The sequence below is a fragment of the Artemia sp. Qi Xiang Cuo genome, chromosome 9 (genome assembly GCF_049724085.1).
Source record: "Artemia sp. Qi Xiang Cuo chromosome 9, ASM4972408v1, whole genome shotgun sequence".
Classification (NCBI taxonomy): domain Eukaryota; kingdom Metazoa; phylum Arthropoda; class Branchiopoda; order Anostraca; family Artemiidae; genus Artemia; species Artemia sp. Qi Xiang Cuo.
The window spans coordinates 68,712,324-68,725,669 of record NC_142802.1 but is presented as its reverse complement, the minus strand read 5'-3'; the positions used below and the strand labels follow the sequence as shown (position 1 = coordinate 68,725,669).

Here is a 13,346-nt window from a genome sequence, read left to right as displayed (position 1 = left end):
TTTAACTAGTTTTTTATTGGTGCAGTAATATTTTCTTTTAATGTATTCATAGTTCCAGTGATAACGGTGATTTTTTCGAATAGTTTCAATATTATCAATTGCTCGAGCAGATCAAATCTTCCTTTCGGGGTCATCATACTTTAGCTGTAAGCTCTATTTTTAGGATTTCTCTACTGGGAGGGAGAGACAATACTAATCCATACCTCTAGCTTACCCGGCATTATTAAGCGTAAATTTTTAATTGAGCAATATTTCGGGATGTCTAATACCATGTAATGGTAAGACTTGCTGATATTTTGCGTTTTGAGATGGTGGACTTTAAATATAATTAAATAAAAAAAACAAGTTTTTTTAACTGAAATAAGGAGCGAAATTAAAACTTAAAACGAACAGAAATTTTTCCGTAAATGAAAGGGGCTGTTCCCTCCTCAACGCCTCGCTCTTTACACTAAAGTTTTTTATTGTTCAAAAGGAAGTTGTGATAAAGAGTCTAACTTTAGCGCAAAGAGCGAGGCGTTGAAGAGGGAACAGCCCCTTTCATATACAAAATAATTTCTGTTCGTTTTAAGTTTTAATGTCGCCCCTTACTTTCAATTAAAAAAACCTTGTTTTTTTTATTTAATTTTGAACGTTTTTGAATTATTGCAGGTTTTGAATTTGGCTCACAGCATATAAATAATTAAAACAAAATTTGTATATTCATTTTACTTTTATTCGGTTAAATGGCTTTCTCGAAAGTTGATTGATTTTATTTGCAAAAGTTTTTATTAGTAATAAATATACGTAACTTACGAATTAACTTACGTAACGAACCTCTATATTCATATATATTATTAATACATATATTAGGGGATTTTCCCTCGCCCCCTAGTCAATACCTTGCTTTTTACGCTAAAATTTGAATTTTGTTCCAATTCTTTGAAAATGACCCCTGAATCATAAAGGCCGTTAATTAGAATAAATAACTCTTATGAAAGTACTAAAAAAATCTTTGGCTTAAAGAGTGAGGTATCGGATTGGCGGTGAACCCAATCATGTACGTAGTATTTTTGTTTGTTTCAAGTTTTGATGTTGCTCCTTACTTTCAGTTGAAAACCTTTTTTTTTATTTAATTTCTGATCTTTTTTTAAATAATGCTGGGAAATACCGCGCCCCCTCATAGCAATGTCCCTTCCCCCATGAAAACTTCCTCCATGAAAAGATCCTCGCACATAGCTCCCGAATACCCCCCCCCCCCCACTCACACAGAAAATCCCCCCCCTGAAAACGTCTGTATACTTCCCAATAACCAATACTATCTGTAAACATTGGGTAAAGTTCATAACTTTCAGCCCACCCCCTAGGGACTTTGGGGAATTAAGTCATCCTAAAAGACATATTTATTATATTTTTGACAATGTTGAACAAAATGGCTATCTCAAAATTTTGATCGGGTGACTCTGGGAAAAAATTAGCGTCGGCAGGGGTCTAGTTGCCCTCCATTTTTTTGGTCACTTAAAAAGGGCACTAGAACTTTTAATTTCCGTTAGAATGAGCCCTCTCACGATGTTCTAGGACCACTGGGTCGATACGATCACCCCTGGGGAAAACAACAAATAAACACCCATCCGTGATCTTTCTTCAGGCAAAAATACAAAATTCCACATTTTTGCAGATAGGAGCTTGAAACATCTAAAGTAGAGTTCACTGATAAGCTGAATCTAATGGTGTGATTTTCATAAAAGTTATATAGCTTTTAGGGGGTATTTCCGTCTTTTTTCGAAAATCAGGCAAATTTTCTCAGGCACGTAACATGTGATGTCTTCGACTAAACTTTATGAAACTACTATTGAGCTGGGTCGGTCCTTACTTACATAGTTCGTTCCCAAGAACTGTTTGAAACAGGCTTAATTAGTCAGGTGTCATCATGATTACGTGATCACATGATCTAAACATCATATGCTAATTATGTTCATTAATAAGGTTAGCATGAAAAATCACCCTAATAGCGTATACGAGATTGTACTCAAAAACTCGTAGTTAGTTGACAGTAAACGAGGTAACAATACGAATTTTTGTCCCACCTTGGAGACCCTTTTCTTTTGAAAAACATTAATGCTCCCTTTGGTAATGTGAAGATTTTCCTTTATAATGTTGTTTTATAATGTTCCCTTTTGTGGTTATGTATTGATTTATAACATATCCTTTAAAAAACATTTCAACGATATATCCTTTGTTAAAATAGACCTTCTTACTCTTTAAAACCACCTTACTGAGACAGTTGTTATTATCTTACTTAGGAGCTCTAGTGTTTTTCTAGTGAGAAAGGCGTACTACGTATTCCTAACTTTCAGCACGGCGACTATTAAAAAGATTGAACCCTCTTAAAGAGGTGCATATGTTGCCTACAGGGGGTGATTTTTTACTGGGGGCTAGTTTCCAGTTTCAAATTGCTGCAAGAATTGTCTCTTTCAAGTTTTTATTATAAGTTTATTATAAGTTTTTATATTGCTCCTTACTTTCAGTTGACAAAACTTGTTTTTTTTATTTAATTTCCAATCGTTGAAACAACGCCAGGAAATTTGGCTCCACCTTTACGGAAAAATCCCTTCCCAACGGAAGTATCATCTGAAAAATTCAAACCTGGTGGAAATTTAACCCGGACAATTACCCTTAACACCTGCACGTGTAAAACTCAGTCAGTAAAGAGAAAGCAAGGCATATAAAGAAATTTCATACAAGAATTCTGGCATATTCCCCAAGTATAAAATTTCCCCTGAAAAGTTCACCCCCTTAAAAATTTCCGCTCCATGGAAAATTCCCCCGAACATAGTCCCCCAGCAAAAAGTTCGTCCTCCCCTCGCAACCCGAAAAATGTGTGCATACTTTCCAATAACAAACACTATACGTAAACAATGGGAGTAGAGTGCTAACTTATACTTTGCCTAGACGTATAGGAATTACCATGCTATTTGCAGAGTCGTATAGGAAAAATATTTCCAGAGCATGTGCTTATGGATTTGCTTGCCTTATGTTCCTTGGCGTCTTTCCAGAGCATGTACTTAAGGATTTGGGTGGATTATGTTCCCTCCCATGCAGCTATTCTAGGAGTTTATGTTCCCTCCCATGCTATTCTAAGGGTTTATGTTCCCTCCCATGCTATTCTAAGGGTTTATATTCCCTCCCATGCTATTATAAGGGCTTATGTTCCCTCCCATGCTATTATAAGGGCTTATGTTCCCTCCCATGCTATTCTAAGGGTTTATGTTCCCTCCCATGCTATTATAAGGGCTTATGTTCCCTCCCATGTTATTCTAAGGGTTTATATTCCCTCCCATGCTATTTTAAGGGCTTATCCCCTCCCATGCTATTATAAGGGCTTATGTTCCCTCCCATGCTATTCTAAGGGTTTATGTTCCCTCCCATGCTATTATAAGGGCTTATGTTCCCTCCCATGTTATTCTAAGGATTTATGTTCCCTTCCATGATATTCTATAGCGCTATGTTCCTTCCATTGTTATTCTATGGGACCTCTACACGTGATTAAACACGTTATGAAACTACGTGCTATTTGCTTATGTCCCGTTGGTATCTTTCCAAACTAGCGGGGATTCCCCACCTGTTCCTAAACATTGCAAAAAAGATAACAGTACGAGCGGAGATTCCCCAAACAAATTTGTTTCAACTCCAAATTTTTCAACCAGACTGTTTTTCGAGCCAAAAAATAGACCAAAGTTTCAGATTTGAACCAGAGAATCGTATTTTTCATAATTTTCTTACATCTTTGGAAATGGTTACCGATAACAAACATGTTTTCAACCAGATGGGTTTTTGAAAGCATATTTAGCATGGTGTGTTTTATTTTATTTTTATTTTTTTTTTGGCAATTGGCATTTTTGTCTGATAACAGGTACCATTCGTTGCGATCATAGCTCTAAAAAAGGGTTTAGCATTTGCAAATTTGATCCTATTAAGGTGGAAAAAAAGAGTTTAGCATTTGCGAAAACTTCAATGTGTTCTGTATAATACACAAGTGAAGTTTGAACAGGGTTGTCAGTTTAAAATAGAGTGTAACGAGGGCTTGTTAACTCAGGCATTTTATTATAAATTTGGGACAATATCAATCTATGAAGATGGTTAATGATGATAGAATGACATTGTGAGTTGACCTAGCTTTACTTCTTCGATGTGTTCTGTATAATACACAAGTTGTGTTTGAACAATGTTGTCAGTTTAAAATAGGGTTCAACATTATAGTATACTTAAAAGTTGATACTAAGAGAGATGTAGATGGCAAGAAAATAATTTTTATAAAGAAATTCAGAACAAACCATAGAAATCCTTGCAAAATCAAGTAGTATGGTGTATGTGAGTACGAACCATCAAGGATCATAAGCACTAATGACCCTAACCAGCAGAGACATCAACCCTCCATAGGTCCCCTATCCTCAAATTTGAAGGGCACCCCCTCCCTCCAACTTCTTGGCCCCCCCCCCTCTCCAATTTTTTTTTTATTTTTTTTTAACATGATATATTTTTTTCAACTTTTTTTTACATGTCTTCGAATGAGATGAAACATACTTAAATTCAGTAGTGTTTTGTCTTGGTTTACCTTGTCCCAGTTACATTCTCTTGATTTTTCAAAGTTCATTTTGGATTTCTTTCATTGAAATGCAAGAGTTGGAATATTTCAGTAGTGTTTTGTTGTGCTTTACCTTGTCACTGGTACATTCTCTTGATTTTTCAATGTTCATTTTGGATTTCTTTTGTTGAAATGCAAGAGTTGGAATATTTCAGCAGTGTTTTGTTATGGTTTACCTTGTCACAGTTACGTTCTCTTGTTTTTTCAAAGTTCATTTTGGAATTTTTCCCTTGAAATGCAAAAGTTGGAATATTTCAGTAGTGTTTTGTCATAGTTTACCTTGTCACAGTTAAATTCTCTTGATTTTTCAAAGTTCATTTGGATTTTTACATTCTCTTGATTTTTCAAAGTTAATTTGGAATTTCTTTCGTGAAATGCAAGAGTTCGAATACTTCAGTAGTGTTTTGTCGTGGTCTACCATGTCACAGTTACATTCTCTTGATTGTTCAAAGTTCATTTTGAATTTCTTTCGTGAAATGTTTGAACAATGTTGTCAGTTTAAAATAGGATCCAACATTATAGTATACGGAAAAGTTGATACTAAGAGAGATGTAGATGGCAAGAAAATAATTTTAATAAAGAAATTCAGAACCATAGAAATCCTTGCAAATCAAGTAGTAAGGTGTATGTGAGTACAAATCATCAAGGATCATAAGCACCAATGACCCTAACCAGCAGAGACATCAACCCTCCATAGGTTCCCTCTCCTCAAATTCGAAGGGCACCCCCTCCCTCCAACTTCTTGCCCCCCCCCCCCCCCAATTTTTTTTTGATTTTTTTTTAACATGATATATTTTTTTCAATTTTTTTTTACATGTCTTGAATGAGATGAAACATACTTAAATTCAGTAGTATTTTGTCGTGGTTTACCTTTTCCCAGTTACATTATCTTGATTTTTCAAAATTCACTTTTAATTTCTTTCCTTGAAATGCAAGAGTTGGAATATTTTAGTAGTGTTTTGTTGTGCTTTTCCTTAACACAATTACATTTTCTGAATTTTTCAAAATTCATTTTGGATTTATTTCGATGAGATGCAAGAGTTGGAATATTTCAGCAGTGTTTTGTTATGGTTTACCTTCTCACAGTTACGTTCTCTTGTTTTTTCAAAGTTCATTTTGGAATTTTTCCCTTGAAATGCAAGAGTTGGAATATTTCAGTAGTGTTTTGTCATAGTTTACCTTGTCACAGTTGAATTCTCTTGATTTTTCAAAGTTCATTTGGATTTTTACATTCTCTTGATTTTTCAAAGTTAATTTGGAATTTCTTTCGTGAAATGCAAGAGTTGGAATACTTCAGTAGTGTTTTGTCGTGGTCTACCATGTCACAGTTACATTCTCTTGATTGTTCAAAGTTTATTTTGAATTTCTTTCGAGAAATGCAAGAGTTGGAATATTTCAATACTGTTTTATCGTGGTTTACCTTGTCACAGTTACATTCTCTTGATTTTTCAAAGTTCATTTGAATTTCCTTCGTGAAAGGCAAGAGTTGGAATATTTCAATAGTGTTTTATCGTGGTTTACCTTTTCACAGTGAAATGCAAGAGTTGGAATATTTCAATAGTGTTTTATCGTGGTTTACCTTGTCACAGTTACATTCTCTTGATTTTTCAAAGTTAATTTTTAGATTTCTTTCGTTGAAATGCAAGAGTTGGACTATTTCAGTAGTGTTATGTTATGGTTTACCTTGTCACAGTTCCATTCTCTTGTTTTTTAAAATTCAGTTTGGATTATTACATTCTCTTCATTTTTCAAAGTTAATAATAAATTTTTTTCTTTGAGATGCAATAGTTGGATTATTTCAGTTGTGTTTTGTCGTGGTTTACCTTGTCACAGTTACATTCTCTTAATTTTTCAAAGTTCATTTTGAATTTTTTTCGTTAAAATGCAAGAGTTAGAATATTTCAGTAGTGTCTTGTTGTACATTACCTTGTCACAGTTACATTCTCTTGATTTTTTTCAAAGTTCATTTTAGATTTCTTTCGTTGAAATGCAAGAGTTGGAATATTTCAGTAGTGTTTTGTTGTGCTTTGTCGTGGCTTACCATGTCACAGTTACATTCTCTTGATTTTTCAAAGTTCATTTTGAATTTCTTTCATGAAATGCAAGAGTTGGAATATTTCAGTAGTGTTTTATCGTGGTTTACCTTGTCACAGTTACATTCTCTTGATTTTTAAAAGTTCATTTTGGATTTCTTTCCTTGAAATGCAAGAGTTGGAATATTTCAGTAGTGTTTTGTCGTGGTTTACCTTGTCACAGTTACATTCTCTTGATTTTTCAAAGTTCATTTTAGATTTCTTTCCATGAAATGCAAGAGTTGGAATATTTCAGTAGTTTTTTGTCATGGTTTACCTTGTCACAGTTAAATTCTCTTGATTTTTCAAAGTTTATTTTTGGATTTCTTTCGTTGAAATGCAAGAGTTGGAATATTTCAGTAGTGTTTGTTATGGTTTACCTTGTCACAGTTACATTCTCTTGTTTTTTAAAAGTTCATTTTGGATTTTTTTTTTCCTTGAAATGCAAGAGTTGGAATATTTCAGTAGTGTTTTGGCACGGTTTACCTTGTCACAGTTAAATTCTCTTGATTTTTCAAAGTTTATTTTGGATTTTTACATTTTCTAGGTTTTTCAAAGTTCATTTTGAATTTCTTTCGTGAAATGCAAGAGTTGGAATATTTCAGTAGTGTTTTGTCGTGGTTTACCATGTCACAGTTAGATTCTCTTGATTTTTTAAAGTTCATTTTGAATTTCTTTCGTGAAATGCAAGAGTTGGAATATTTCAATAGTTGAAGATGAAGCAAATTTGTACAATCATGCACAAATTTGTCATGCCCTGGGATGCGCAGAAAAAGCCACTTTACCTCTTAAACGTATACGCTGGGGTGTCACGAAGCATTGGTCCAGCAATCCAAGCCTAGTTGAAGCTTGGAGAAAATCCAAAATTGTGTACCATTTGTGGCTCCAGCGTGTCCGTTCTCGCTCTAGCTGGGTTTCTGACATTCGTCTTTCTACCAAAAGAGAGTTTGCAAGAAAAATATCTATTCACATGCACCATATTGCTGAAGAGACGTTCCAGCAACCTTATCTGTCCCAACCTTCCTTTTAAAGAAACGTATCAAGAGTTCCTCCTAGCGGCCGTCTATTTGCTCAAGATAATTTTGATTCTGAGTGAAATTCGTACTTTTTTGCTGAATTCTCCCCACCAGAGGCCTCCCTACTGTCAAGAATATGAAGATAAGCTTGATAGATTTCTGTTTAGTTGTCTTGCTGATATTTTTTTTTTGTTTCGTTTGATTCTTTACTTTACGCAATCCAACGCCTAAAACGTAAGAAATCTTCTGGCATCGATAAAGTGAGCACTCTTCACATTCTGCATGGAAGCAAGCTGCTTGTAAACCTTATTGCTCTTTTGATGCGGATGATTATCACCCAATGGGTTATCCCTTCATTTTCTCGATTTTAGATCTCACTCCAATTCCAAATAAACGCAAACTTGCCACCCAGTGCTCGTCTTTCCGCCCTATAACGGAGGCTACTACCTTCTGTAAGCCTTATGAACTTCTGCTCATTGACCATCTGGACGTGAAATATTATGTTCCACCTTACCAATTTGGATTCCAGCCCCGTTTCGGTTGTTTCCGCGCATTGTCAGTTTTCACAAACGCATTGATCAATGGGGAGTCTTAGTTTAGCTTTCAAGGTGTGAAGACCTCTATTACAGAAAGAATCGGAAAAAAAGTGTATATATCGCTTAGCTTTCAGTGAACGGTGATAAAACTTATACTACATTGTAGACAAGAAAGTGCAGCACAGGATGGCACAAAATCCAACAAATTATTCGAATTAATCAGTGTATTAATCACCAGAAAATTATGAAAACAATCCAATGAAAATTAGTTTCCCAAGTCAAGACCATAGTTTCGTTAACCGGGTTTGACTTTTGCTTTCACGAGTGACAGTGACTATGGCTTCGAGCAATGATACCGGCGGCCAAAATGAAAACGAAAGTTTATTCCCCGTCGATCAACAAAAAAGCGTTGTTGCATTATTGAGACTTCTGAAAGAGGTCTTCGGAAACGTTAAAAAAGTCCCTGGTGGAAAACATAATGTTAGAGAAATATGCGACCAGATCCTGGCTCTACACCAGACTGTAATAGAAGAAAATTCGGAGCTTCTCCGTAACAAAAATAAATACCTGCAAAAATTTGTCAAACTACAGACTGAGTTGCAAGAAATTCGTCAAAGTTCACCCATCATTCAGAATTATGCCCGGTCATATGCCAGCGTAGCAAAAGGACCCGAGTCGCATTGCCTGGTCCTCGAACCAATGAACACTACCCTAAAAAACCAAGATGGAAGGAACAGATCTCAGAGAAATCAAAATACTGAAAATGTTACCAAAGAGATATCCCAAGTGCTAAAAGGGTATAACATAAAGTTCGCAGCAAAGAAAATTGTACCGGGACGAGGAGGTAAATATATTCTTAAAATGCAGAGCAAAAATGAATTAGATGAAGCCCTTATGGTTTTAACAGAAAAATCCGAACAGTTGCAGACCAAAACCAGTCAAGAAGCGTCTCCCACGAATGGTAGCGAAAGAAATACCAGGTTACGTAACACGGGAAGAATGCATGAGTTGTGTGATGGACTTGAACCCCTCAGTTAAGGACCTCGTAGCAAAAGGAGAAACCTTCAAGGTTATCAGTGTTGTAGAAAGAGGAACGAGAAAAAACGTGATTATTGAAGTCAGCCCAGTATGACGGAAGAAAATCATTTCAAATCGTGGACTTAAGTTCGGGTTTTTAATGGTTGAATGCGAGGATCACATCAGCATCATTCGATGTACGAAGTGCTGTCTTTATGGACATAAAAGTTCTGTTTGTAAGGATGATGTTACGTGCTCATGGTGCATGGATATCCATGCTTACGAGGACTGTGAAAAACCTTTGAAACGTTACCTAGTGTGTCGGTCATGTAATAAAAAAAAATGTCAAATTTGAGCCACATGCATACTATGAATTTAAAAAATTCCCAATTTCTCGTGAAATCATGGACCGTCTCAAGAAGAACATTCAGTATAATTGAATACTCAAAATGACCTACTTAGTGCAAAAAAACTGAAATTTTTTCCGACTAATCTTCAGCACTTTTATAGCGCACCAGTTCAGCTTCAGAAAACACTTTGCGACCTAAAACCAGATGTGGTATTGTTACATGAACCGTATGTCAAAAAGTTTGGAAAAATCACATGTGTACCAAGTGATTATGCAGTATTCTCAAGGTTTGATTTTGAGAAAAGATTCTTTAGTGCTGCAGTATTAGTTAAAAAAAGAATTTAAGTGCGATATTCATTATGATGAGTCTACAAACGAGTGTGTCACCGTATCTATTTACTTGAAGTCAAGAATCATTAGAGTGTCATCAGTATATTGCTCCCCTTCGCTGCAGTCCTTAGATTATCAGCTGAGTATTTTGGATAGAATGTGTAATTCTTTTTACATGATAGGTGGGGATTTTAACGCTAAAAGTCCAATGTGGCTGAACGGTGTTTCTACTAATCATAAAGAAAAAGAATTAAAGGATTTTGTAACTTGTAAACAACTTGTTGTTATTAATGATCCTGATTCACCCACATATTATCATCATTATTCTAGCCCAGATGTTACGATTGCTAGTATAGTACAACTTTTGACATATAAATTGAAAACTGGAGAGTCCTATAAGACCCTCCCTCACTATCAGACCATTTGTATATAAGTTTTGATCTCAGTTTTAATGATGACATTAGAGTGAAAAATGTGAACCAGCGATATAATTTTAAGAAGACTAATTGGGACGTATATAGTGCTGTTTTACTGAACCATATTGATTAAGTTTTTGCATGGAATTTGGCTTCAGCAGAAGCAATTGATTCAGCCGTTGATCATTTAACTAAATTATTACAGAATGCTATAAAAGAATCGACTCCTATGTGTCATAACAATTTTTTAAAAGATACTGCCGCTGGTGGACACCACAATTAAGTGAACTAAGGAAAGAATATAGACGTAATACGAGAATTTTTAAAATATCAAGATCGATAGAAAGCGAATTAAATATGAAAAATGCTAAAAGTAAATATAAGAGGGAAATTTTGAAGGCTAGGCGTTTTTGTGAAGAAAGGGGGACTACGGATCCGTTGAATACGATTCATAAGATTTGTAGGTTGAAGGGTGGAACTGCAAAGCCTATCCATATTAAAAAGAGTAATGGTACTTTTATAAATTCAATAACTGAAGCTGGGGATGTACTTTTAAATAATTGGTTCACGAAAGATGAGATATCAGATGACAATAGCTATCATCATACAATTCGACAAGAAGTAAAGCAGATATTAGAAGAAGATGTAGGAAAATAGCGAGGATTTTCAGTTTCAAGACCTTTTAGAAATTATCAAAAAATTAAAACCAATGAAAGCCCCAGGCCAAGATGGAATTTTAAATTTAATTTTGAAAAAAAATATGAATGTAATTGCACCAACTCTTTGAAAATTTTAAACGCGTGTTTGAAAGTTTCGTATTTCCATAAAGAATGGAAAAGGGCTAATGTGATTGTGATAAATAAAAAGAGTAAAAAAAATGACGGTAACGCCCGATCATATCGCCCAATAAGTCTGCTTTCTAATTTGGGAAAAATTTTTGAGAAGTTAATAATGGGTAGACTGAATAATTTAAGTAATGATAAAAATTGGATTTCTGATTATCAGTTTGGTTTTTCGAAAAATAAAAGCACGGTAGATGCGGCTGATAATTTGGTGACTATGATTGAAAAAAATAAAAAGAAGAAGTTATTTACATTGTGTATATTTTTTGATATAAAAGGAGCATTCGATAATGCTTGGCATCCAGGAATTATTAATAAGTTAAAGGATAAAGAATGCCCTTCTGGCTTAATAAAATTAATTCATAGTTATCTATTAGATCGAACAGTCGCATATGAAAATGGAAACTTACATTTACTAGAAAAGTCATGTCCACAAGGTGGAATTCTATCTCATTTTCTTTGGCTTGTTAATATTAATGATTTTCTTGAAATCAATATAAATGAAAATTGTTTGATTCAAGCATATGCTGATGACATATGTGCTATTATTACAGCAAAGAATGTAAGTACACTAGAAAAAGTAGCAAATAAGATTTTTGAGAGTTTTGATAAGTGGGCCGTAAATAATAAATTAACATTTGACATATTGAAAACAGAGGCCGTCTTATTCACAAATAGGCATAAAACACCATACGTTAATTTAGTATTTGGAGGCGACATTATTGAAGTTAAGGATAAAGTTCGATATTTGGGTGTAATTTTAGATAGGAAACTTCTTTGGACAGAAAATGTAACATGCAGAATTAATGCAGCTAAGAAATATTCGAATCGTCTTTTAAGCGCAGCAAGGATGACCTGGGGCTTAAAGCCTTTCGCTCTTAGAAATTTGTATAAGTCAGTAATTGAAAGTACTATTTTGTATGCTTCTCCAGTATGGATTGGGGCCTTAAGAAAAAAAATATACAGAATATATTACAGTCAGCACAAAGATGTTCAACCCTTAATACTCCAAAGTCGTTTAGAACTGCTCAAAATCATGTTATTACGGCACTTTCTGGCGTTCTTCCAATCGGTCTAAGAGCAATAGAACTGGCGGTGATGAGGTTTGTTAAAAAGGGATGTCCCCCTTGTTGCCCAGATATTGTGCAGCCTAGTTTTCCTTTAAATAGATACTCCGTTGATCATAGCGTTTTTACCGATGAAATAGTTGCTAAGTTGCTAGGAGCTGGGTTTCTGATGGAAAATTATTTTTCACCTATCCAACTGAACCGTAGTGTTTTAAAAAACGCTCTATACAATAAATGGTATGTAATATTTGAAAATTCTATGAGTAGTTGGCCTGTTAGATATTTCAAATTTAAAGAAGATTTAATTTGTAAGCAAAAACTTGAACCAAGCTATATCTTAACTCAGTTTATAAAAGGCCATTCGAAACTGAATTATTTTTTATATAGAATAGGCATGACGGATAGCCCAACGCGTGAATGTGGATGTATAGAAAACTGTGAGCATGTCCTGTATAATTGTCCTTTTTATGTTTGTCAGTGGTTTAATATGATTTTTGAATTGAGAGAATATAATGTTAGCTTCCCTTTTGATTTAAGTTTGATAATTGGTGATAAAAATGTTAGGAACATAGTGAAGAAATTCCTGTATAACACAAATAGACTTGATGTTTGAGGTTATTTTGAAAGTTTTCTGAGGAGTGTTTAGTGAATGTGTAGTTTTTATTTCCTTTTTTTCTGTAAGTATTTTAGTGTTTGTGTATAAATGAAGTTATATAGTATTGTAGCGTGAAATACCTGTTTGGTGCAGTCACGTAAAAAAATCATCATCATCATCATTGATCAATGCCGACACATCAAGTGAAACTCTCATGTTAGCCGGGCATGATGTTAGTAGATTGTATGATTTTCTCATTCGCACCGTTGTCCTACTCCATGCAGCAAAATGTGAAGTGAGCCCTTCATATATCAGAGCCCTTCGAAGAATGTATTCTCGTCTTAAAGTTCACCTTAAAACTTCACTCATTATCTAAAGTTGAAGGCTCCCAAGTCTACGCATCAACCCGTCATTTTTTGTCAACGACAAAAAAGGTTTTTTGGTTAAATGGCTTTCACAAAAGTTGTTTAATTACGAACGTTTTT

General features: G+C 34.7%; 1 protein-coding gene across 2 annotated transcripts in view; it reads left to right on the top strand.

The window, feature by feature from the left end:
• The window catches only part of LOC148948971 (uncharacterized), a 364,117-nt gene that overhangs the window by 125 nt on the left and 350,646 nt on the right, over positions 1-13,346 (top strand). The window lies entirely within an intron of this gene.